The sequence below is a fragment of the Pleurodeles waltl genome, chromosome 3_1 (genome assembly GCF_031143425.1).
Source record: "Pleurodeles waltl isolate 20211129_DDA chromosome 3_1, aPleWal1.hap1.20221129, whole genome shotgun sequence".
In the NCBI taxonomy this organism is placed as follows: domain Eukaryota; kingdom Metazoa; phylum Chordata; class Amphibia; order Caudata; family Salamandridae; genus Pleurodeles; species Pleurodeles waltl.
Window position 1 is genome coordinate 1,075,462,773 of NC_090440.1, and position 26,072 is coordinate 1,075,488,844.

Genomic DNA, 26,072 nt, shown 5'->3' on the forward strand with positions numbered 1-26,072 from the left:
GTTTAAGAGTCATTAAGTCCCAAATCGCTAAAGCCTCATCTTGTGCAGGTCTTGGAGGTGGCTTTTGTGTACTTAACATCCACCTCAGATTTTCTAATACCTTTGGATTGAACGTACCATGTTCTGGGAACGCTAAACACCCTTCTTTCTCTGTTAATTTGCGCCACTGTTTCATCCATAATCAAGGCGCGACACCTTTCTCTTCCATAACCTTATAAGCTGGCGTACCCTCAGGTGGTGTAGGTTCCCCATCAGTTGCTACAATATATACATCTCATTTTAGAGCGCTCTTGAATGCTTTGACAAAATTCATTTTTGTGATTCTCTTATTTTGCATTTAATCAGAAATGGCTTAATTCCCAGGACACTCTTCACCCGCCCTTTCTCAACCTATTGCCTCTCACGGACGGCAGCCAATCCGTGCGCGACCCCTCTCGACATCCGACCTATCTCAGCGTGGCCCCACTGACGTCACACTCACATACACAGCAGCTGACAAAGTCTTGCGGCTTGTCCGCTCCTCACTGACCCTTACAACTCACACAAACTAATGCAAATTATTGAGAGCACCTTAAAATGACAACACAAATCTGTCGGTTTACTACAGGAAGGGTAACACATTTTCTTCAGAACTTTACAGAGATTTCACTTGAAGCCTCGGCCGCTACTCTTTCCTTATCAGTTCCTGCATACGCAAGCAGAATTCGACCCGCAAATTCTACTCTCGACTTGTCAATGACTCCTTCTAGTGCACTTTAGAATTTGTCAAATCTCCATCGAAGGTTTCATACACACATTATAACTCAACTTGGCTTGTCAACCACGTCTGATTGACCTATTAAACCGCACAGATTACAACATAAGCCACATTTATCTTTATACTACGGAGTCCTAGACCTCGACAGGTCCGTACACAACAACCAACCACGTGGATAATTTTGAGCAACAAGCGCTACATTCACATGAAGTACGCTGACTTCCCTACTCTCAAACTGTGGAGTACGCCTACTCCTGCTAAACAACACTTAATTTGGCCTAATTCTCACAGATTTTCACAAACACCGGCAAATTGCATAAGCTTTAGGCAAGCGCAAAAGACCCTAACCACACACATTATAGCGCCAAGAACATTCCCAGTTCATTCACGCAGGCTCCGAGATCCCAGGAAAAACCATGGCGAGCTTAGAAACCCATCATACCTCCGAATTGCATTATCACAGAAAAACTAATTAAACAATGAATCTCCGTTTTAGGGCCCCCAAAGGCCAAACCGTTGCTCTGCTACCAGAACTGTTAACGCGTCCTTCTATGTCAATTTATACACATTAGGACTCGTTTTAGGCCGATGAATCTTTTGACCCAGTGGTGAGACACCGTAAGACGAGGTAACTGATCAATATGTCAAGTAATATATCAATAATATTATCAACATATATCACCACAATATATCTCAATTTAGACATTGGTTAAAACTGTCGGCGCAACCATGACCTTTCAGTCATGAATAACCACACCTTTGTTGAAGTTTAGTGATTTTTATTCCCTATTGATTACAATCTAATAGCAGATGTATTAATCTCAAAACCAAGAAGCAAAGGAGCATAATCATGATATGGCAATTGTGATAAGATTTTGACAATGTGAAGATGACAAACATTAAGCCACTAATATATGATATATGCACAAATCAAATAAATAGAACAGCATGTATGACTCAGTTCAGCATAGCACAATGTCAGTCACGTTCGTCGCGTCAGTCAAGGTGAACCCTATTCTAACCACTAATTAGCAGCAGCATGTTGGACTTCATGCAAAAACACTTTAGAACATCAATTTGGAAAACATCTAACTAAGGTCTCTAATCAAAAATACAGCACTTGGTACCTAGAAAGGAAAAGCAAATAGACAAATTACAAAAGCAACTGTCATAATTACCCTCCTCAGAATGAGTCAGCATACAGGATCAGTCTTCGTCTTCAGGACATCAGTTGTATCGTTGTCAGTCTATCTGGTCTAAGGGCAGGGGACACGTCCCTCATAAGGAAGAAAGTGTAATGGGGCGACTAAGGGTGAGGATGGTTTATTAAGTCTCAAATCACCAAACAGAGTGACAGAGTTTCTGGGTGCAATCAATATCATTCCCTACCTAGTTCTCTCGAGCCTTGTGTGTCATGGGTTTTTATCCCCTTGTGGCAATACCTTCCCCTAAATTCTATTGGATATTCTCTACACCCCACTATCTTTAACCTATCAAATTATACGTTAAGTCATATAATTTTCACCCCGCAATAACTTATAACACTTTGATTGGTCTTCATAATTGACGTTTTTCGTAGGTGGCACATCCGGGGTTACTTCATTCTCTGGCACACTCTTCGGGTCAAAAGTTCTAATTTCCATGGTTGAATGTCCTTGAAAGTTTCAGTAAATGTTTCAAAAACGTATAAAACGTATACTAAAGCAGCTAGCATGCGGATGAGAAAAACTAGCAATGTTGCAAAAACGAAGAAGAGAACAAATGCTGGGTCATGGCCCTTCTGCAAGTCAGTACACTGGAGAAACAGAAAAATATGCTTTAATATGAGAGCTACACAGCTAATTCTTCAGCTCACGCTAATTTAAGGCTTATGGATTATAATAAATGCAATCTTCGTACGTGTTAACATATTCAATTAATCATAACTCAAGTAATCATTTCTTCTTATTGATATTAGTATATGCATACGATAATTCTCCAAGTTTAAAATATCTTTCAATGAATAATATTATTAATGCAGCATTGTTAGGTGTAAGCATTTCACATCTAAAATAGATAATGTTTAGATTACACTCTCTCACAGGCACACACCCACCCAACAGCCATCCACCTCACGACAGCCTCCAGCGCATGCACCTTCACCCAAAGTCACCAAACGTACACCTCCTACAACCACCACCTCTTCCTCAACTCCCAAACCCCCTCCAGCTACCCGTCCCAGTGTGTCCAAAAAACTTTTCCTGTCTATCCTTGACCTCTTTCCCACACCTCCCCCACCCCGTCCGTCTCATAGGTCCCGAACTAGCACCTCAGCCACAACATCTCCGTGACCAGTGGTGCCTGTAGTCACCGGAATCTGGAGTGCACCGGCCACCAGGGCAGCCAGTGTGGCACGGAGCCACAGCACAGACAGTCCCCCACCTGTGAAGCATCAGAAGTTGGCCAGTGCCCGGCTCGAGAGGGGAAGACTCCAGCCACCAAAACTGCTCCCAGTGGTCACGGTGGGAGTGTGGAGTCAGCTGTGACACCTTCCAAGGTGGGGAAGGGCCACAAGAAACCCGGCAAGTCTGGGAAGAGCAGCATGACGGAGAAGACCACCATCATCCCCGATGCCCAGGAGCCCACCTCCAGCACAAGCCCAGCTGCCCAGGACAGGACCGCCAGCACTAGTCCAGTTGCCCAGCAGGCCACCACCAGCACCAGCACACCTGCCCAGGAGGCCACCACCAGCAGCAGCCCAGCTGCCCAGGAGTCCACCGCCAGCACCAGCCCACCTGCCCAGGAGGCCAGCACCAGCACAGCTGCCCAGGAGGCCACCGCCAGCACCAGCACAGCTGCCCAGGAGGCCACTGCCAGCACCAGCCCAGAGGCCAGCACCAGCCCACTTGCCCAGGAGGCCACCACCAGCACTATCCCTGCTGGGCCTTGAAGGATCACCAGCAAAAGCCCAGCTGGGCCATGAAGGACTGCCAGCAAAAGTCCCGCTGGGTCATGAAGGAGCGCCAGCAAAAGCCCCGCTGGGCCATGAAGGACCACCAGCAAAAGCTCTGCTGGGCGGCCATGAAGGACCGCCAGCAAAAGCCTCGCTGGGCCAGGAAGGACCGCCAGCAAAATCCCCGCTGGGCCATGAAGGACCACCAGCAACTGAGACCCTGCAATGGAGACCGCCATCTCAAGCACAGCTGCACAGGGCACCGCCATCTCAAGCACCGCTAAACAGGGCACCGCCATCTCAAGCACCGCTGCACAGGGCACCGCCATCTCAAGCACCGCTGCACAGGGCACCGCCGTCTCAAGCACAGCTGCACAGGGCACCGCCATCTCAAGCCCCGCTGAACAGGGCACCGCCGTCTCAAGCACATGAGCGGCAAGGGCACTGACGCAACTGAGTCCGTCACGGGGAGAATGATGCACTCTGGGCACCAAGCCCCCTCCAGAACCAGTGGAGAAAAGCATCCACTACACCAATCCTTGGCAGGATGAAGCACTCTGGGCACCAAGCCCCCTCCAGAACCAACGGAGAAAAGCATCCACTACCCCAATCCTTGGCAGGATGAAGCACTCTGGGCACCAAGCCCCCTCCAGAACCAGCGGAGAAAAGAATCCACTACCCCAATCCTTGGCAGGATGAAGCACTCTGGCCACCAAGCCCCCTCCAGAACCAGTGGAGAAGAGCATCCACTACCCCAATCCTTGGCAGGATGAAGCACTCTGGGCACCATGCCCCCTCCAGACCCAGTGGAGAAGAGCATCCACTACCCCAATCCTTGGCAGGATGAAGCACTCTGGGCACCATGCCCCCTCCAGACCCAGTAGAGAAAAGCATCCACTACCCCAATCCTTGGCAGGATGAAGCACTCTGGGCACCAAGCCCCCTCCAGAACCAGTGGAGAAAAGCATCCACTACCCCAATCCTTGGCAGGATGAAGCACTCTGGGCACCATGCCCCCTCCAGACCCAGTAGATAAAAGCATCCACTACCCCAATCCTTGGCAGGATGAAGCACTCTGGGCACCATACCCCCTCCAGACCCAGTGGAGACTGTCATCCACTTGTGAGACTGTGGCTTTGCACTCCCCAGGATATGGCAGTGGGCAAACCACTCACTGTAGAGACTTTAGAGACTGTGGCTTTGCACTCCCCAGGATATGGCAGTGGGCAAAACACCCACTGTAGAGACTTGAGAGACTGTGGCTTTGCACTCCCCAGGATATGGCAGTGGGCAAACCACCCACTGTAGAAACTTGAGAGACCGTGGCTTTGCACTCCCCAGGATATGGCAGTGGGCAAACCACCCACTGTAGAGACTTGAGAGACTGTGGCTTTGCACTCCCCAGGATGTAACAGTGGGCATGTGGCCCTCTCGTGGATTTGGCGTTGTGCACTCAAGCGGCTGAGGTGCCCCCCCCTTTCCCACCCCCTGAGGTGCCTGTTTAGTTGCTCTCTGATGCCCCTGCAGTGTTCTCTCCGTCATGGTCGGGTATCTTTTGTGGCCCTCGCCCATACTGTGTGGTCCCAGTGTTCCACGGACTTTCTTAGAGCACTACCTGGACTACTATGCTTGGTATATATTATGTACATGGTGTATATATATATATATATTTCTGCCTACTTGCTTTTAATATATTACAATGGTTACACTCATTTTCTATTGTCTTTGCATTCTTCCGGGGGGTTTGGGGGATGTAACTGTGATGTATTGATATGCATTAGTGTGTGTGTTGTAATGGGTGAGGGTGGGGGTGTTGCGTGTGTGTCCCTGTTTTTTGCCTCCCCTGTGCCGTAGGTGTAGTACTCACCGTGGTATTCGCCGCCGGCGTTCATGCTCCTGGTAGAGGAGCAGGAAGACTATTGCAGGGAGAATTTGGAGTTCCGGGTCCATGGCGTCCTCGTTCCTCATGGGGTGTGTAGAGGTGAGCGTTTTCCCTTCGGGATTCCTGTTTCCGCCGTGTTTTTATCCGCAGTGAATCGGCCCGGAAAAGGTGGCAGATTGGCCTGTCATAATAGTGTGGGCGGTACATTGTCTCCTGCCTTTCTGTTGGCAGTGACCGGCGTGCTGTTTGCTTGTACCGCCGTGGCGGTGGGAGTGTTAAAGTGGCTGTCTTTGTTGGCGGTTTCCACCATGGTCGTAATTGCAAAGTTTTTACCGCTGGCCTGTTGGCGGTCTTACCGCCGCTTTAACACCGACCGCCAGGGTTGTAATGACCACCTATGTGTCTGTCAAATACGAGGTCTAAGTGAAAACTGTTCTACAAAACATTACAAGGTGCCCCACCGTTTTTAAACTAATATATGTACTGATTGTTACTGAGTCCTTTTTCTATGTTTAGGTTTGGGTATTTAATTTTGGTGTATGCAATTCTCCCCCATCCGTGAACAAGGCTACGGCTGAAACGCGTTGGGAGGAAGACTGTTTCTGTTTTTGTTAATATATTTTGCAACTGCCCTTTTGTGTCTTGACCTTTTCTTTATATTGGATAAGAAAATATGCGTGGCATGCTAGATTCCCGTTCCCATGTCAAGACCTCTACATTTGAGCCTCGATATTTCGGGCATTTTGGTAGACACATATATATATGTGTATATATATATATATATATATATATATATATATATATATATATATATATATGTGTATATATATATATATATATATATATATACACACTACGTATTCAAGCATGAACAACACAAAGCTGAAAATAAGAATTAAAAATGCATCACCATGGGGCGTGACAGCGACATCATCCCTTTTGCCAACATCAGGGCGAGGAACCCTCACAACTGAGACAGAGGGAGTTTTTCCAACCACATGTAATTCTTGTGAGCAAGGCTTCCCCCTTCAGAAATGAGTTTCTTCTAGCCCGGTTGTCAAGCTTCCTTCCCTTATATACTTTAAACAAGCTGGGGAAGATAATTCTAGAAACCACCAGTCCCATTGGATGAATTGTTGTTCAAACACTGGCCGCACCAAGTCAGTGTTGGAAAGGAGCACATGTGAGACTGGCGAACTCTCATGGTGTTTTTCCAAGACTGAGCTGTTCCTTGTCTTACCATAAACATTCTCCGCCTGGTACATCTTATCATCCATGGTCTTCATTCCTCCATGTTATGTACTCATTGAGTGAGAAAGAGCGAAAGCAACCTGCACAAGATGTGTGCGGAAAAATACCCGACAATGTGTGAAGTTAGGCTAAGCACAAAATGGAGTCAGTGGTCAAGATGGAGGTGGTGGTTAAATATCAATAGAATTACAGATGCACAAAATATATTCTAGTACAGAACTATGATATGGTGAAATGTAAGTGAAGTGATCTGAGGGAAGGCAACTACTGACCCCTCGATGGCTAATGGCCTGTAGTGACAATTAATTTGTTGCTGATGTATCTGTAAGTTGATCTAGAATAACATATTGCAGAATAGTCCATAGCAAATCCATGTGATCATCTGATTTATCCACACTCTGTATTGTCTGCTTAACACCTTCTGTCACAACCATACACTCCTGAAATAACTTGCTTTATATCAGAATTTAATTGGTGCCCAAAATCTGCATTTGCTTTAAGACTAAATAGAGGAAAGCAATAAGAACAAAATGTCACGGCACCCGTGTATCAATTCTCAATATTTAAGTAAATGTTTCATAGTCCATGTTAAATATTTGATGCCAAAGTAGTATGATGAATTTTTCTGACGGACAGGAATTCGTGAATGAATAGAACACAATTTATTCTTTCAGAAGAGCAGATCATATCGAAAATGAAAAACGTTCATTGATTCAATATTCGTGAATCAACACCAGCCAAACGCCAACACGTGTTTCGTCCGATAAAATAATAATCTCAAAGACTTCATCAGGGCTTATACAAAGTAATTACAAAGCCGGTAAGTCCAATTTTTGAATTATAAAGAGTGTCTCGTTGTATCCAGATGTCATAATATAACGTATAATGAAGTAACCTATTAGGTAGACAATGTTGAAAACGTAACCCGCGTTCAGATTCTCACACGGAGTTACGTGGTATCGGCAAGAAGGATTAAATCCTTCCTACCTAATAGGTTACCTGTGCAATACTTCATTATACGTTAAAATAAACATTGACTATTAATTAAAACAATGAGAAATGAGAAATAACTAGACCAAATGTACCATGGCCCCAGCATAGCTTCCCCATTTTCTTTAAAAACGTGTCTGAATTAAACAATTATTGATTCCTATTTAGAAAGATAGAGAGCAAAAATATGTCATAGTTTCGAAGGATACCTAAAGATCCTCAGTCAGTAGTAATTTGATTAGTCCACCTATATTCCAAGATGTTAATTTAAAAAGCGTTTGCTCTCAACACTCTTGGCCTATTGTCTGACTTCCTCCAAGTGGATCTAATTTGATGTGAATACCAGTGGTGAAACTGTAGGGGGTAATGTTAAGCCCCTCCAACATTTAGTAATTGAGGAGGTATAAATTGTAGAAACTAGATATTGATTCTTTTTGCATCGACCTTTGGAACTTACTTTATTTATCTCTAAAGAAGATGGATATTTTGATGGTAAACTGCTTGTATTTATGCATCAGTTATCAAAGATAGCTGATTTACAAACAACATAGGCTGAAATTTCTTCTGAATACCAGGTGATTTTAGTGTCTGTTTTAGATCTGTTACCTAGATGTGGTAAGCGTGTTTTGTAATCAATATTATCCCCATACATAATTTAAAAAAACCTTTAGTTGATTTTAACTTAATGATGTTGCCCCTGTTCAATATATCTTGAAGACAACACACTTTTAAATGTTGATACTTTGCTTACCTCATGATCCAAAATATAATAGAGAAAATATTCTTACTTTTTGTACTGTTTCTACATATAATGCCAGCTTTTATATCAGAGGTTGTGTTTCTGGGCAATAATATTATTTAGTATTGCACACAATCAAATCAGTCTGGTGTACCAGGCTGCCTAAAGAGCTCACTGTGTATGTGGTTTCCTCACAAGGAGAATGTTTAGCAAGTAGGCAGGCACTGATGAGTTCTTGAGCCTGCACTTAGGCTTTCCTGAAGCCCCACTCTCAACTACCTAACATGCTTCCTCTTTAAGGTGGAAAGGTGTGGCACTAAGTACTATTTGGCCTTCTGCTAATTGCCAGCTGAAACAGGACTGTGAAGAATAAACTTGCTTACTCCAACAGAAACATGGTCTTAGACTCCAAAGACGTCAAAGCCTGTCAGACAGGACGCACCTTATCCTCCCCAAGAGGGGAAGACAATATAGGTGGTGATCAGTCTCCAATGTCTCATCTATGTGAAAAATATACTACTGACTAGTGTCAATTCATGTACCTCAGATTCTTGCTCTGCAGTTGCAGCTCAGTGGCCAAATAGTCTGAAATTGTGGATATTATTGAATCAAAAAACGTGTTATAAAGTTACTCCTCAGTCCATGAGGCTTTGAAGTCTCTCAGTTTGACCAAGAAGGAAAACTTGGAGGTGGGTAGCAGTAACATCTAGATCCTCAATACACAGCAAAAGCCTGGAAAAAGGCTAAAAAACTAACTTCCAATGCTTACCTGTGGAAATAAAGGTACTAGATCATCCTCCACTGGGAAAACAAACCTGACCCTGAAGCTCCACAACTACCAGCCTTCCTGCTGGACAATTACCTCAAACAAACTTGTCTACAGACCATCACATATAAAAGGTTTAATACTTAAACTCATGGGCTCTAATATGATTTTCTCTTACAAAAAGGATGTTTCTCTTGTGTCCTGAAATTATATTTTTTTACTGTGACAACAATCTGCCCCCCTACTGTGGGCTAAAGACCTGATACACGCTAGGGAAGTGAGTACAAAAGAAAATGGCTGTGATGGCTTGCCTACGCATTTGGCTGTACCCTCACCCATGAATAAATCCAGCAGTCTTTCTGCCCCCCAGGGGTAGATTAGAAGATTACCCGTAATCTACCTAATGGGGGGGCAGAACATCCACCAGACAAAAGGCAAAAAGGTAAAAAATAAGAGGTGGGGTAGTCTCCCCAGCATTGAGCCGTTACCCAATTATGGAATAGGCTCTGCAGACCTTCTGGCCTCCATTTGGATAAATTTGGCAATTACACCCAAAATGCCCTCTGTCTGGCAGATAACCAACTAGATACCAGGGATATAGATCAAAGCAAAAGAAGGAGTGGGGATGATATGCCCATTTATTGGGCTTTGCCCTCACCTCCGAAAGGGCCTAGATTCCTTTTTGGCCCCTAGGATATACCTCAAACCCGACCAGCTGTGAAGGAGAAAGCCCACTAAACATTGTTGGAAAATCATAAAATGAAGGTGCGGGTTGCCCACCCAGGCATCAGCCACAGCCCTGAACCCAGAATGGGACCATCAGTGTTTCTTCTCCCCCTGGTGATAGGTCTACCCACACAAGCAGTGTACTTTTCTATCATCAAAAGCGTGTGAATGTTGGATGGTAGGAATTTTGGAGATTCCCACAGATTTTGGAACTTTTCCTCTCAGGAATGAGAAAAAATATGTGATTTTAGAGAATGTATGAAGATTGCAAAGCATTTTATGTAAGAAAATCTAGTAGGATGTACACTCACCTCCCTGGACTTCCCGGTGTGTCTAATTTCAAGAAATGTCTGGATTTGGTATGTTTTCAAGCGTTATGGTCAAGCCCAGGTCCAAATAATGCAGCTACCACATCATCAAAATGGGCCAAAATGCATCCTTCTGTAAATTTGTGGCAGAAGGATGCATTTAAACAAAGCGCAACAAATAGGAGACCCTTGCTGATTGTTGTTTGTATACATTTTTGGTAAATGTTCACTGCGAATGGTGCTTAATTATATGAAGTGGTGTAATATCGCCATTTCAGGAACTATGTGTACAAGCATAACATGAAATTCCCAAAATGATGCCTTTTTAAAAAATTTCTACCAAGCCTTGGCTTTGTGTTGCGTTTTTGCCTTTCCTGTCTTGGGCGTGCTGGGGTACTATATTTATTGAGAGAAGTGTGGGAAAGCAGAATCGTAGAACATTTGTTATTATTAATTGAACTTCTATCTATTTTTGGCTACCAATTGTGAACCAGTGTGAAAGAAAGAACGTATTTTGCAAAATACCCTATAAATCGCACACTATGGGTAAATTAAAGTTTAATCCTAATCTCAATATCTAGGGCACATTTTTAAAAAACATAGGTTTTCCTTGTGCCCACTTTTCAGTTAGAATGTATAGGAGCATATTGCTACCATAGCTCATACAAAGTGGGCCAAGGTTCATACTGGCAAGGACCTGCAAGATAAAGTGGCAGTGATGTATTGAAATCCTTCTCAAAGTCCTCTAGAACCAAGCTGCTCGAATCCTGGAATTCATCTGCACTGGCTGGAGCAAATCAGTCCGACCAGCCTGTTGGCAGGTATCTTTGCCATTATTTTGGTTACAGTGAAAAGTGGTATAGATAGATACGAGAAGCAGTCTGTGGCAAACTTCCCAGGTTTCAGAGTATTATGGAAATCATGGCACAATCCAAATTCTGTGGCAGCATGACGAACTGAAGAGTCTCTTCGTATAGCGCCAGCAGGTGGGGAGATAGGAGAGAAGTGCTTTTTGAAGTGTTCTTGGATGAACTGGATGTATACTTAGCCAGCATCCCACCTATGGCCTCTTGTATCTTTTCGGCTGTCAAGGGGAGTGGGAATTTAAGACATCTTTCCTGTAGGTAGTATCAGAAATTTTTGTATAGGGATGTCTATCTCACCAGTCAGTGGGTTTTGGACCTTGCATAATTGCTCATAGTAATTAGCACTTGTTTCTGAGTTATAAGAGAATCTCTGATTAGGTTTTCCGAAGCACACCTGGGCACCAGAGATTACATTAATCTATATTTCTCTTTTGGTAAGAGAGACGAGAAGCTTGCTGGATATGTCACAAGCTGCATGTATCCTACTTTTCAGGCTAGCGTGACTGATTCTAACATGTTTTGTCTAATGGATTCATTGGCTACCTCCAATTGTCAGATAGGGTTGTTGTCAAATGTGGCTTCTACTTTCTTTTCTAAAGAGTAAATAGCGTATTCAGCAGATGCCATCTCTCTCTCCCAGTCCTATATATCCACAGGGGAGAATTGAGTGGTCATTGTTTTGCAACCACCAGGTGTTCATGTTCCAGAATTACCTGGGCCCTCTATTGTTACGCCTCAGACACGTTTCTACGAGGAGCTGTTCTGACGTTTCCCCATTGGTTTTCCTGTTATCATTTATTGCCATGACAGCCTTGGTCACTCTTCTGTACATTGATCAGCTCTTTATTTATTTAAAACTGCTGACTGATCAAACAATAGGGGGTTTCCATTGTCGGGGCTTGTTATTATATATGTCATGTTATGTTTTAGAGAAGACTACGTGCTGAATGAGGGGGATTACATTGTGCAGAATGTAAAGGGATCGGGATACCCTGCCCCTAAGACAGCTACTCAGAAGAGATTGTCACTTTTGTTGTTGATCTTGCTAGACCTCTTACTAGGGACATCTTAAAGATTTTGGGGGACATGGCCCAAACGTATTTAGGGGGGCCCTATTCAGAACAGCTTTGAATTTATGATCCGGTTTCAGCTCTTTCATGCCATCTTTGGCCAGGTTGCTGACAGTGCACTGGCACAATTGTTCAAGTTCTAACTGTGTTTTCATCTAATATTCAGGGATACTGGCCTGTTTTGTAAATATTGTTCAACAGCAGCAGCTCACTGATATTACTACAAATAATCTCCATGACACCTTTCCACATCTCATATGTGAGGTCCTGTTTAGATGTAAAAGAATCTTCTTTATGGATTGAACATTTCCCTGCAAAATAAAGTGAAGGAAAACAGTATTTAAAACAACCTCTTTAATAATTTTTCAAGGTCATCAGGGCAAGACTCTGCAGAACAGATCTGGCTCTTCGGGAGGGGCTGAAGGGTTGGGGTTCTGGGCTCTAGCCTACTTTGTCCATGTCTTAAAATGTCTCTGCCTTTGACCTACACATTAAAAAATGCAATCGAGGAAGTGCAGAAAGGGAAGTGGTATGTGGTAATTCATTGTATTGCTTTTAGTGGTTTAAAAGTAAATAAAGGCAGAGAAATCTTTGGAAAATTGTCCTAATTTTATTGTTTCATATTTCTAGCACTGTCGTCATTTTTTGGAAAACACCATTAGTAATGATCTTTTTTTCACTGATCAGTAAAATAATAATGAACATTAGCTACATTGTAATAGTTGTGGAAGTTGTGTTTCATAGTCTATGTAAGGAAATTTAAGGATATGTTATTATATTTCTGTGCGAAATGTGTTGCTTGTAGGACATCATTACAAGAGGCCAAGTGTTTAATGTAGCATTTATTGCACCTGAAATAATCTACTGCAATAAATAACACATATTGAGAATTTTTCCCCAATAATTGAGAATAAGATATGGATTTTGGTGCTTACTAGTCGCAACTCGCGGCAAGAACAAGAGGCGGGCGGTTTGTAGGGGAGGAGGAGATAAATTAAAAAAACACTTGCCCCCTCCGTTGCCGCAGCTCGGCTTCTCTTCCTCCTAGTTCCAGGATGCAGCCACAGGCTCCCAGCCTGCCCTGCAGCCTCTCCTGGAGTTGCTCAAAACAGGGCCAGGATTGGCTGGAAATGCCCAGCCAAGGTGCTCCCAGACAGATTGGGAGCCCATGCACTGGAGAGAGCCTACTGTGCATGTGTGTTTGGCTGGCCCGAGACAGCCGACCAAACACACATGCGCTCTGTGGGAGGGTGCTGTGCACTCCTGCTCACTGCTCGTCACCCCTGTGGCCCGCTACTTTTACCAAAAAACAGTTTTTGGTAAATGGTTTGCAGCTGCCGCTGCTGGCAAGGGGCAACACTCCTTCGTCCTAATGGAAGAGTCGCCCCTGGTGCTTACTGCACCAGCATCCACATGACCCAGTAATTACTGGGCATTTTCCACTGTTAAATTCCAGCAGATTTGAACTGCCCAAATGTAGCTCTGCTTGGTGAATTTTAGTACACATGGTAATGAACTTTTTAAAAAGAGTAGTGACAGAAGATCTAAACTGAAAAGGACTGATGGAATTCTCCCAGCATATCCTGAGAGCTATGAATGACTAATATAGAAGCAAACCTTCAAGTTCTCCCCCTCAAAAAAAACTGATCTTCTCTCATGCATTTCACCTTGGCAGCAGTCATGTTTACTATTTCCACTCTCACACATACTGTTCTCCTTGCCACACACATACCCACAGGTCAGCGGCTGAGATCAGAGCCCACAGATGCGAATTGTTCTGACATTTTAGCTGATAATTTTTAGTGGCTAATTTACAAGCCCCTTGTGCCGTTGGTGTGTTACTTTTTCACATATAAAAAGTGATGCACCAGCGGCAAAAGGGGCTTGTAACTAAACCCCTTAAGGCATTCTGCAGCACACATAGGAGTAACAAATTATTATTGATTGTTTATGTGCAGGATGAAACACCTTCCTGCACATAAACAATCATTCCCTGTAATGCAGGCACCCTTGCACCATAGTGGTGCATTGGTGCTAGGCAGGTACATTTAGCTTCAAGGCTAGAGGAAACACAGGGGTGTGCTGTATTTTTGTAAATATGGTGCATCCCTGCGTTTCTGAAGTGATGCACCGCAGTGCTACCAATTTTGGAGCAGAGCCATGCTGCTCCACTTCCTTGTAAATATGTCCCTTACTTTTTCTACTGCAGAACTGCAAGTTTGGTTTTCATAGAGAAACCTCCAGCAGCTTGCATGCAAACAGAAGATGTATGCAAAATCCTGACACAGATGGCTTCACTAGTTGAGCTGAAGGGATGTGCAGTAGGGCTCTGGCCTTCAGGGTGGGGTCTGTGTCAATTCTGTCCGGCATAAGAGGCCATGAGCAAAAGCATTACACCGTTAAGCAGTAAGTACAAATAATGCACATATCTTTTATATCATAGGCATACTTTTATTGCTCCTCAATTTTGCTTTTTCCATGTGTTCTGCATTCTGCAGCACACATAGAAAGAGCTAAAGGCCATGAATGAATGTTTATTTGCAGGAAGTTGTCCCTTCCTGCACATACATAATAATTCAAAAATGATGATTTGCTACTTCTATGTGTGCTGCATCCTGCACATAAACAATCAATCCCCTCAACACAGACACCCTTTCACTATGGTGGAAGGGTGCCTGCATTAGCTACTAAATTTAGCTGTGTCTGGGTGATTTACGAGTATCTTGAGTGAAACAGCAGATCCATAGCAAATAAACTACAGTGGCCTCACACCCACACGCACTTTTATTGCAAACCTTAGTGGAAGACAGTGAGCTTCACTATCGGTAGGCCCAGAATAGAAGCTTAAGCCCAAAAGTGGATGGTAAAGGACTCTAAGACTGGCTTTTTCCATACATAAAAACTACATCAAATTACTCATAACAGAAGTTTGCTCATAAGATTCACCTTCACATTTGAGTAACTTACCTATCTTCACAATTAACTGTATCCTGCAGTTAGATTATTTAAAAAGAGACATAAAGCTGCATTGGATAACATATATATGTGACAGTAGCTCACATTGCACATTCTGACTCATTTAGAACCCTGACTGTCATGAGTAGAAATTTTGATGACAAATGCACCACAAGATTGGGCCTCCCCTTTCCTCCCTTCCTTCATATTGTGCATGCAATAGATGCAATAGCTTTTTTTTTGTTTCTCCACCTTAGAGTTGCATAGAAATGAAAACAATGTTTACAGGGATTTTGTCAATGTAGCCTTAGTGGGGCAAAGCAAAATAGTGTCACAGAGGAGGTTGGGCATTCTGGATGTTCAAAGCAATTGGGTCCTGATTTAGAATTTTTAGAGAACTAGGGGTAACTCTAAATATGACATGACCTCCACAGGCTGTTTCTTTCACCACAGGTATATATTGATGGAGATAATTAAGTTGGTGGATTTTACTCTGTATTTAGAGGTTCCTCCAAAAACTTGAATTTCAATTTACTGAGAACTCTAAATGTTCCCTCTAGAGCAAGGTGTCTTGTTTGCATTATACAACATTTCTACTGGATCTTGACCTGGGCCTCTTCCAGGTGTACTTACTCAGCTCTCTTTCAGAGTCTCAGATCCCTCTTCACTGGATCACTGGTTTCTCCTACTGGAAGATTTGCCCACCCTTCACAATTACCCATTTATAGGTAGGCATCCATCTCCAAATCAGATTTTAGGTTTGATACGTCATGGAATTGCTAGCAATAAAACTCTCATTAAAGGCTGCAGAACAGTCAGAATATGGACTCTTAATATAAATAGGTCAATCATTTTGTCCTCAGCTATCATTTCAATAAAGTCTGAAAACAGAGTGGTCATATCATATCCAATGCTTCTTTTCTTTCTGTTGTCTTATTACAACTGTGAAAACGAGCCAACAGGCGCCACATGTTCCTTGTTCTAGGCTTGACCAACCAGACGAATTGTAGTTAACCTACCTCCTTGGAGACTGAGAGACGTAGCCTTGAATGTTGTATTCACCCCATTAATTTTGTGTGGTGTCTGAGAGATCTAGACTAAAATGTTGTATTTACCCCATCAATGTTTTTGTCCCTGAAGGACTGACCACTTTTACCATTACTGGTGATGTGAGATGTTGTAAGAAACTAGTTTATTGGTTGAGAGGATGGACACCCCACTTAGGCAAAAGCCTCAATCCTTGTCAGGGTGAACCATAAAAACCACCAAATTAACCTGTGCTTAACCCTTTGGTAGCTTGGCACGAAAGCAGTCAGAACTAACATAGAGGCAAATTGTAAAGTATTTATGTAGCACACAAACAGTAAAAAAGTGAAAACACAGCCCAAGAAAAATCCCAGATCAATTTAGACAAATAGTGTACATGCTACTAAATAAAATAAGACCAAAATGACACATATCCAACCATTAGGAGGTCAACCACCCTACCCTTGAAGTCCCTCAGGTTTGTCTGGAATGTCTTGGTAAAGGTGCATCCCACATAACCAAACTCAGTTACATGGTCACAAACTGCACTTTGTAGTACATTTAGTACTACTACAATAGTACTACTCATGTAATACTTCTATTTACTCACCTACATTCACAGACCTGTGTCTACACCTCTCTTGTCTTTTCTATGAGGAACTTTCCACCCCGCTTGTAGAGGTCATCGAACATATGGTGATAAATTTTAGTAGTGAATGTGACAGTCACCAGAAAAAGAGGAATACTTACTACTAAATCGGACAGGATTAGGTAGGATTAGGTAGGGGTTTAAGGAGGGGTAAGGAGGGGTCTAGGGAAATACATGCAAGTATAAATCCCATCCAAAAAAGAGCAAGCCCATTGCTATTCACAAACTACACTTGTAAAATTACTACAGCCAAAAAGTTCCCAAAACAGTCACAAATGTACTCCAGCCCACCCCTGGAGCAATTCCAGCACCAAACATGACCACTGACAGGTGCTGCAACACACTGTTACATAAAGCAATAGAGGCTTGAACTGAAAGTAATAGCCCCAAAGAAATAATGCTAAATTAAATGCATTACTTTTTATACTAAAGATACATATGATTTTCAAGTGTTATTGTTTTAGTTTTAAAAGTATTTTTTATTAACTAATTAATATTTAATTCATGCTGAAAAAACAGTGAATTCAACTTTCGGTTGTTTGATAATAAATTAAAAATAATTAAAAGTAATTTATTTAAGTACATGTTAATACAGTTTCCCAAATAATATAGATTAAGATCATAGCGGTGGTAGGATTTTTAAAATTATTTTAAATGCTAATTAATAATTATAAAAAAACTAAATCTATATTTAAGATTAAAACATTTTATATATTTTATAGACTATTTATTGAACTCTATTCAGGTTTTATTCTTGACCATAGAGAGATCTTCGGGCCAGATGTATCAAACAATTTTGCATTTGCAAACAGTGCGAATCACAAAATTCAGCCATTTGTGAATGCAATAATGCCTTTCAAGATGAATGAGCCGCATTTGCTGTGCAATTTTAAGGAATCGCTAAAATATTGATTCCTTAAAATTGCAACCCCATTTAGAGAATCTCAAATTGTGATTCTCTAAATAGGAAATCGCAAACAGGCAATTCCTATTTGCGATTTCCAAAGCACATGTATCAAGCGTTTCCTAAATGTGCACTAGGTATTTAGGAAATGCAATTACCACCAAATCGAATTTGGTGGTAAGCATGTGCAATTTTTAAAAATGAGATGTAGCCCACATATGCCCCGAGGACATGCGTGTCCTTCACATGTCTGCAAATATTTTTATGGGGTGCATCAGCGGGGGCCTTAGGCGCCCAGCATCCTGGGGTTTGCATTACCTAATTTGCAAATTCCAAACTGGAATTCACAAATTGGGAAATGCAAAACCATTCGCACCTATGGCCCTACAGGCCCATAGGGATGAATGGAGTCCCATTTTCTAATTGCGATTCAGTTATAGCGATTGCAAATTTTAAGAAATCGCTATTACCGAATTGCAAATTTCATACATCTAATTTAGCATTTCTTAAATAACGATTTCTTATAATTCGCTATTTAAGAAATGCAAAACGGATCTTTGATTCATCTGGCCCTTAATTGTGGTCGCGGAGACTTCCCCTATGTGACAAAATTAACTAATAGTAACTTTGCACTAGCAAATCCGATTCTAGCAAGCACTCCTCCCCCCTTTCTGAGTACTGGGAAATGTGTAAGTCTGCATCTAGTAGTAAATTTACAGTCAGAAATGTTGGGGACGCCCCTATGCCCTAATGCTGACAGTCAAGTAGAATGGGACACATGAATGATGATGTGACTTGGGCAATCCCAGAGAAGGGGTGGGAGGAGGAATGGGGTTTAACTGTTATGAAGTTTTGAGAAAATAAGAAAATCAACTACAAGATGCTACTGTGTAAGGAGTTAGAAGGGAGCAATTAAACTATACTGTAGACTAGGCTCCTAGGGGCTATCCAGGAATAATAGAGGTCACTGTAGACCCTCTCAGAAAACACCCATGAAGATACACTATTGTTTTAACAATGTACTCCCTGTAAGTGTTGATACAAAACACGCAATAAAATTCGGTTTAAAAAAAGTATAAAGTAACTACTTACAACTTCAGTAATTTTATACAAAAACATTTACATTTGCAAATATGCTACCCATTGCCGTGAAAAGAAGCATTACTTTATAATTTTTTTGTTAAATAGTAGCAGTAGCAAGAACTCTAGGAAAAAGCTAAACTCTTAATTAGTAGTTGATAATCGTAATTATATATCAATGGTAAAAATGAAAGGAAATATGGTCGAGTAAATACAGTTTGAGAACCTGTGGCTCTGTTATGATCCCATTCTCTGTGATGTTCCAACATGGAAGGGGGTTAAGCGTTTCTTTTTCGTGTCTTCAATGTACACATTTGGCAGATAACAAAATATTTTGACTTGAGCTATTTCATGGACTTGACAATAGGTTACCACTGATTCATGAAGGCAAGTAGCTGGAGGTGATAATATATGACTATAATTCTTTGAGGGGAATTTAATTTTCATGGAAATGTATTTGGCCATTTTTTTTGCTATATTGTGGTTGTTGTTTTATGTTCATCTTTAAACCCTTTGCTGCCAGGCCTTTTCCCTCTCCTGTGCCAAGCATTTATTGGCTATTTGGGGTAGTTTGTGCTTAGGGCCTCATAACTTTTTGTCCACATAGGCAGTCCACGCCAAATTTGTATACTTTTTTTCCAATATTCTGGGGATTCTAAAGGTACCCAGAGTTTGTGGGTTCCCCTGGAGAAGACTAAGAAATTAGTCAAACTACAGCTAAAATGTGGCTTTTTTGGGACAAATGGGAATAAAGTGCTGCAGAAGAAAGCATCTGTTTTTTTCCCTGTAAATGGCATCAACAAAGGGTTTACAGTGCTAAAAAAAACATCTTCCCAGCTTTCAGGAACAGGCAGATTCAAATCAGAAAACCACATTTTTCAACAAAGTTTTGGCATTTTACTGTGACATACCCCATTTTTACTATTTTTTTGCTTTAAGCCTCCTTCCAGTTAGTGACAGAAATGGGTGTGTAACCAATGGTGAATCCCAGTTTGCAAGTGATAAGTTGTCAAGCATGAGTGAGATTTAGTATCCCTTAGCCCAACTTTCGATCACTGTGATGGAACCCAGTATTATTTTTCCAACACAGGCAGTCACAGGAAGTCTCTACCACTCACAGTCAGAAAGCTACTGCTCGAGTAAAAAATCTTCTCAACCGGCAACAAAATCACCTCGAGAAGCTGTGCCCTATGGCACTCTGTTTGGTGGCATTTGCACTGATCTTTTTGCATGGAGGGAGCTCCTGCCGCTACATCACAGTGAGAACAGAACTACTTACCTATTTCCACCCATTCACGGAATTCCATGGAATTCAGCAGTTTCTTTGTAGTTTCACAATGACTTCAGAAAAATGTAATTAACAATTAACAAACTGATATATTCAAAAGTTTTCACTGAAAGTTCGGCTATCCAAGGATATGAGATTTGGAAAAAAATGTTGATGCGAAAAGCATCTGAGGAACACAATTTCGTCAAATTCAAGTCAAAGAAGCCTTATTTCGAGCATGCATTATCACTAAAGAAACATATTTCCTGAACGAAACCATTAATCAGACCACCTGTTTGGGGTTATGAACTATGAAAGACCTTAAAAAGCCTTCAATACCAAAAGACAATTTATCAAGTTTAATAATTGTCAATCACAAATACTCATTTCTATTTCTGACATAAATGAATGATTCAGAATGGAACACCAAACTTTTCTCAGGTCCCTCTGGAAAGTTTAGCCTTAAGGCCGTATGATTCTAATACATGCATGCATTTTTTTTCTTTCCGACATCCCTAGTCCTTAAACTAATAGCCCTGATCAGTGAAATAGCACACACATACCTATAATTGTTCCCACAGAAAGGGTCTGATTCACACAGGTAAACGTACACTTTTGTAAGTTTATGATTTTTGCAATTCACAAAGTAATTTTATAAGTAGTATCTTTACTACTGCCGAGTTTCCTCAATTGTAACAAATACTCCACACATAAAAAGATAGGCAGTCTTAAATACTCTACTTGTGGAATTGTTTTGTGAATTGCAAAAAAAGCATAAACTTACACAAAAATGTAATTTTACCTTTGTGTATCAGGCCAACAGTTTGGGCAAGCTGTGCCAGTGTTGGATAGCAGATTCCAGTCTTTTGTCTGGGAAAGAGCATTTATCCTTAATTAAAGAAAATATGGATTTTTCTGATTTTCTCATGGACCAAACTCCCTCAAAATAAACACATTATAGTGACAGGGATACATGTCATTTATAATGAATGAAAAAGTGAGCTACAAGGAGAATTAGTCAGATTGCTAAAGAAAACCTATGAACAGTTTTTAAATTTACCAACAATGGCATGCATATGTATTCTAAGAGACTGAGCTCATTAACCACATCATGTCCTCGGCCTTAGATCTTCTAAAAAAAGACTTGCATCTATTACAACATGGCCAGGCTCAGTTAAGAGCTACTATACACTAAATTGGTATTAACAAAAACTCAGGTCTGGTTTTGTGCCTTGGCAACTTCTGAACGAGACAGCCATTTTTTAGCTTTATAATTTAACTTTAACATGAAACACAATGTCTAAAATAGAATCCACTTAAACCTTATTGAATATCGACCAAGTGGAAGCAGCACTATTTTGAGTTGGTGACCGCTAGCACACAGTATTATTTCTGTACTGATTACATCTTTTTCTTTTTATGACTGCCAGAAATATAAATCATTAGGTTGGTGATCTGTTTCATTCAAGTCAGTTTCCTTAATTCTGAGCTGTGTGCTTAGTGGCAACTACAGCTGCAGAAATCCTCTAAGTTACTCTCTTCTATGTGATACTATTTCCTGCATGGAATGTGTAGTGCTTCAATGTATTTTAGCACTTACACCTTCTTCATCCTCCCCCCGCACCATGAATTACTGAACATTGATTCTTATTTAATGTTAACCATTGTTATTTGTTGCAGATTGAACCCTGGCCAAGTCTATGTGATTACGGTTTCTAAAGCAATACAGTGCTATGAAAGAACCTTGTACTCATCTCCTCAAAACACAGTTAGTAGTATCCCTTTGCCTAGTATTGATGTGAGAGGCATGCATTTTGACGAAATAAGCAAAATGTTGGTTGTGTTACTGCAAACTAAATTTACGTTTCTGATATCATACATATGATCATTAATTTGTCACCAACAACTGGCATTGTTCATCTTTTTTGGAGTATTTGATCTGATCTGGTGATTGCATCTAAAAGTGTGTGGACTGATACTGTAATTTTTCAATGTTTATTTTTCTGTCTTTTCTGAGGATTTCTGACTTTTCCACTGATCAGCCACTGTCGTATTGTCATCTTTCTCCTGAAATGATTAGAAAATCAATCACATTGATATTGGACATTACATCCTTGATGTGGTTTTCTCCCAACTTTTAACCTTCAAGCCTCCTGTTTTTGCTGACTTCGTTTTTGCTGGCTTTAAGACTCTGCACACTTTACCACTGCTAACCAGTGATAAAATGCTTGTGCTCGCTCCCTACTACATGGAAACACTGGCTTCTACTAAAGTGGCACATTTAATTGACTTGTAAGTCTCTAGTAAAGTGATTGTCCATGTAGTAAGGAAAACGTATCTAAAATTCTGACAGTGGGCCTGCAGCACTCCTTATGTCATGCACTTAAGTATCCCTTTTAAAAATTCTCAGGCCTGCCATTGCAGCCTGTGTGTGCATTTTTGGACTGCCATTCTGACTTTGCAAAACAAACCTTTTTCCAGGCCCAACCTTTTCTTTTCAATACATATGTTACCCCCTAAAGTAGGCCCTAAACAGTCAATAGGGCAGAATGCTGTGTTTTACAATTTTTGGGCATGTACTTTTTCTTTTTACGGGCCCTGGTAGTGAAAAACTCCTAAATTAGTTTTCACTACTGCAAGGCCTGCTTCTGTAATAGGATAACATTGGCTGACATTGTTACCTTTTATAAGTACCAACTTTCAATTGGGAGCGGGTAAAATGTTGACTAGTTTGATGTCTAAAGAATTGTAATTTGAATCACTCTTTAATGACAAAGTTGGATCTAAGACACCATTTTGTAAATGCCACTGTTAGAAATTTGACATTTTTCTTGTCCCAACAATTTGGTGCTTTCATTCTGTATTCTAAGTGACATGACTAGGCGTAGCTGGGAGTTGGTCTTTGTGTATTGTTCCCAGACAGAGGCAAAGGGGCAATAGGTATTGTCATCTCTGACTTGATGCGGGGCTGAGCTGTCACTAATGCTCTGTCTCAGTACACTCTCAAAAGTTGCTAGTCATTTGTGCCCCCAGACATGCGAGGGGCTGGACAGGGAAAATGAAATTCCAAAATCATTTGGGGGTGGAACCTTCTACAAACTACTCCTACTTGAAAGCTGGCACTAAGGATAAATAACGGACGCTCAGACTTTGCTCTTCAATACACATCTGGACCTGTGGAAGATTTAGAAGGAGGATTGCTGTGCTCTGCTGCAAGAAGGACTGCTACTCTGCTGCCCTGCTGCCTGAGTGAGAAGGGCTGGACCTGCATCTTGAACTCAGTACCAACAGAGTGACTCCAAGGGCTAGTTGACCGGCCTCCTGATCAGAGCATCAGGGAAGGAAAAGGCTCCAACCACCTTAGACACTGCCTGCTGTGCATCTTGCCTCCCAAGTGGTGCCATCCCATGCCTGAATTGGGCCTGAAGGTGCTCTGCCAGCCCAGCTGTTGTCTTTTGGGCAGAATCGATGCAGGCGATGTATCTTCTTGCAGCTCCACATCGGAACCAAGGTTTAGCCATGCATCCCTTACTCAGGACACCTCAGCTCTTCAGAACCATGGCGGTGCAATACCTCCTCGATGCAGGAACTCTTACCAAAGCCCCTGCAACTCCTTGGAACTGCTGTGGTGCAATGCATCCTCAATGCAGGACCTCACATCGCAGCCTGCAGCTCATCTGAACATTGCTGTGTAATGCATCCTCATGAGGGATCTCACAACACACTGCAACAAGAATTTATGGTACTTTGTTCAGCAAACCCAACTTGGCTTTGTATCCACCCCTCATTCCATCATGGTCGGGCTGTACATGTGACTTTTCCCTGGCCCCATGCAACCAGATAACCAAAGATGGTACTTTGCATATCTCCAGTCCTACTAATTCCAACAAACACCACCTGGACAATAAAAGTCATGTTATACTATTGAGTTGAAAAGCCGTTAAGGGGCAGAAAAATGGTGGGGTGATGCAAGAGAGAGGAGCAGTACAACAGATTGAGTTTCCTCTTAATCATTGCTCAATATTTGGGCCTTTATGGACGTTAGTAGACTATATACTCCCTTCCAAAGTGTTCTGGTTTTCTCTGTCTTCCTGTCCACCATTATTTCTCATTGAAGGGATTACCTTGTGATTCCTTCTACTTTCAAAGGCCTGCACAGGGGTACAATTTGTCCACAGTTATTTTGGAACCATGCAGAGAGCCCCTAGAACCCCCAGAAGGTTTTAGAGTTAATTTCAGTCTTTGGAGTGAATAAGTGCCAATAACCCTTCTGACTTGAAAGGATTTTGGTTCAGATCCATGTGGTAATGCCAATGAGGTATGAGTGTGACAGTTAAGTTGGGCCAATGTATTTTTTGAACAAATGGTGTTAGATATAGGGTCTTTGGTTGGCAGTCAGGTTACCTCTGTCCAAGTAAGGGTGAACTCTAGTCAGGGTGAAGGAGACTCACCCTCAGTTAACCCCTGCTCACCCCCTTGGTAGCTTGGCATGAGCTGGCAGGCTTAACTTTGGAAGCAATGTGTAAAGTATTTGTACCAACATACACAGCAACTCAGTGAAAACACTACAAAATGACACAATGCAGGTTTAGAAAAATAGGTAAAATTTATCTCAACAAAACAAGACCAAAACAACAAAAATCGAACATATACAAGACAAGTTATGAGTTTAAAAAAAACTAAGAGTCTTCATCCTTGCAAAACAGTGAGAATGCTGTTATTGCACAAAAGTACCTGGGTAGCGTCATAATAAAGCCACATTGGTGAGTATGCATCGAAAAAGCCCAGGGATGCATCGATTTCCAGATGTGTCATTCCTCCTCCGGTCGGGTCGGCGGGCGTTGTTTCTTCTCTAACGCAAGAGAGTGATGCGTCAGTCCCGTGCAGGCACCTTGGGTCTGGGCAGGCTTTGCGTTGGTTTTCCACCCCCAGCGATGTTGCTTTGAAATCTGGTTGCACGGTGTCAAGAAACTGCACTGCATGGGGGCTTGCGTCGTTGTCAGCAGCCTCTGATGCGCATAGTTTCTCCAACCGTGTTGCGTCAATCTCCCAGCTGCGATACAGGTGGAGCATCGATTCTATCTGCAAGGCCGGAAGCACGTTGTTTATCAGCTTTGGGGGGGGTGGTGTGTCAAAAGTTTCCCCGCGCTGCAGTCTTTGCATGGATTTCTGTCCTTTTCCACCAGCTGTACCTTCCAAGGGCCCAGGTTCAGGTTAGGGGACCACTTGGCAGGCAGGCCTCTCAGCAGAAAGGCCAAGTGCTGGCAGAGAGAAGTCTTTGTTGTCCTTGAGAGTTCAACAACAGGAGTCAAACTCAGTTCAAGCCCTTGGAGATTCTTCCCCAGTGGGAGGTGCACACAAAAGTCAGTCTGTCCTCTCTCAGGCAAAAACAGCTACTGCCGGCCAACCCATCAAAGTACAGTCACAGCAAAGGAGCAGTACTCCTCCTCCAGCTTCCAGCTCTTCTCCTTGGCAGAGGTTCCTCTTGCTTCCAGAAGTAATCTGATTTTCAGGGGTTTTGCGTGCACTACTTATACCCCTTTCTGCCTTTGAAGTAAGCCTTCAGCATCATGCCTTGCCCAGGAATGGCCCCATACACACACCATGGGGTTGAAGACTGCATTGTGTGAGGGCAGGCAGCCCTTTCAGGTGTAAGTGACAACTCTTCCCCTCCCCTTAGCCCAGGTGTCCCATCAGGATAAGCAGACTACACCCCATTTCACTTTGTGTCACTCTCTAGAGGAGAAGTGTAAACAGCCCAACACCCCAGTTCCCTTTGTATCACTGTCTAGAGGAGAGGTGTAAACAGCCAAACTGGCAAGCGGACCCATACAGGAAATCCACAAACAGGCAGAGTCACAGAATGGTTTAAGCAAGAAAATGCCCACTTTCTAAAAGTGCATT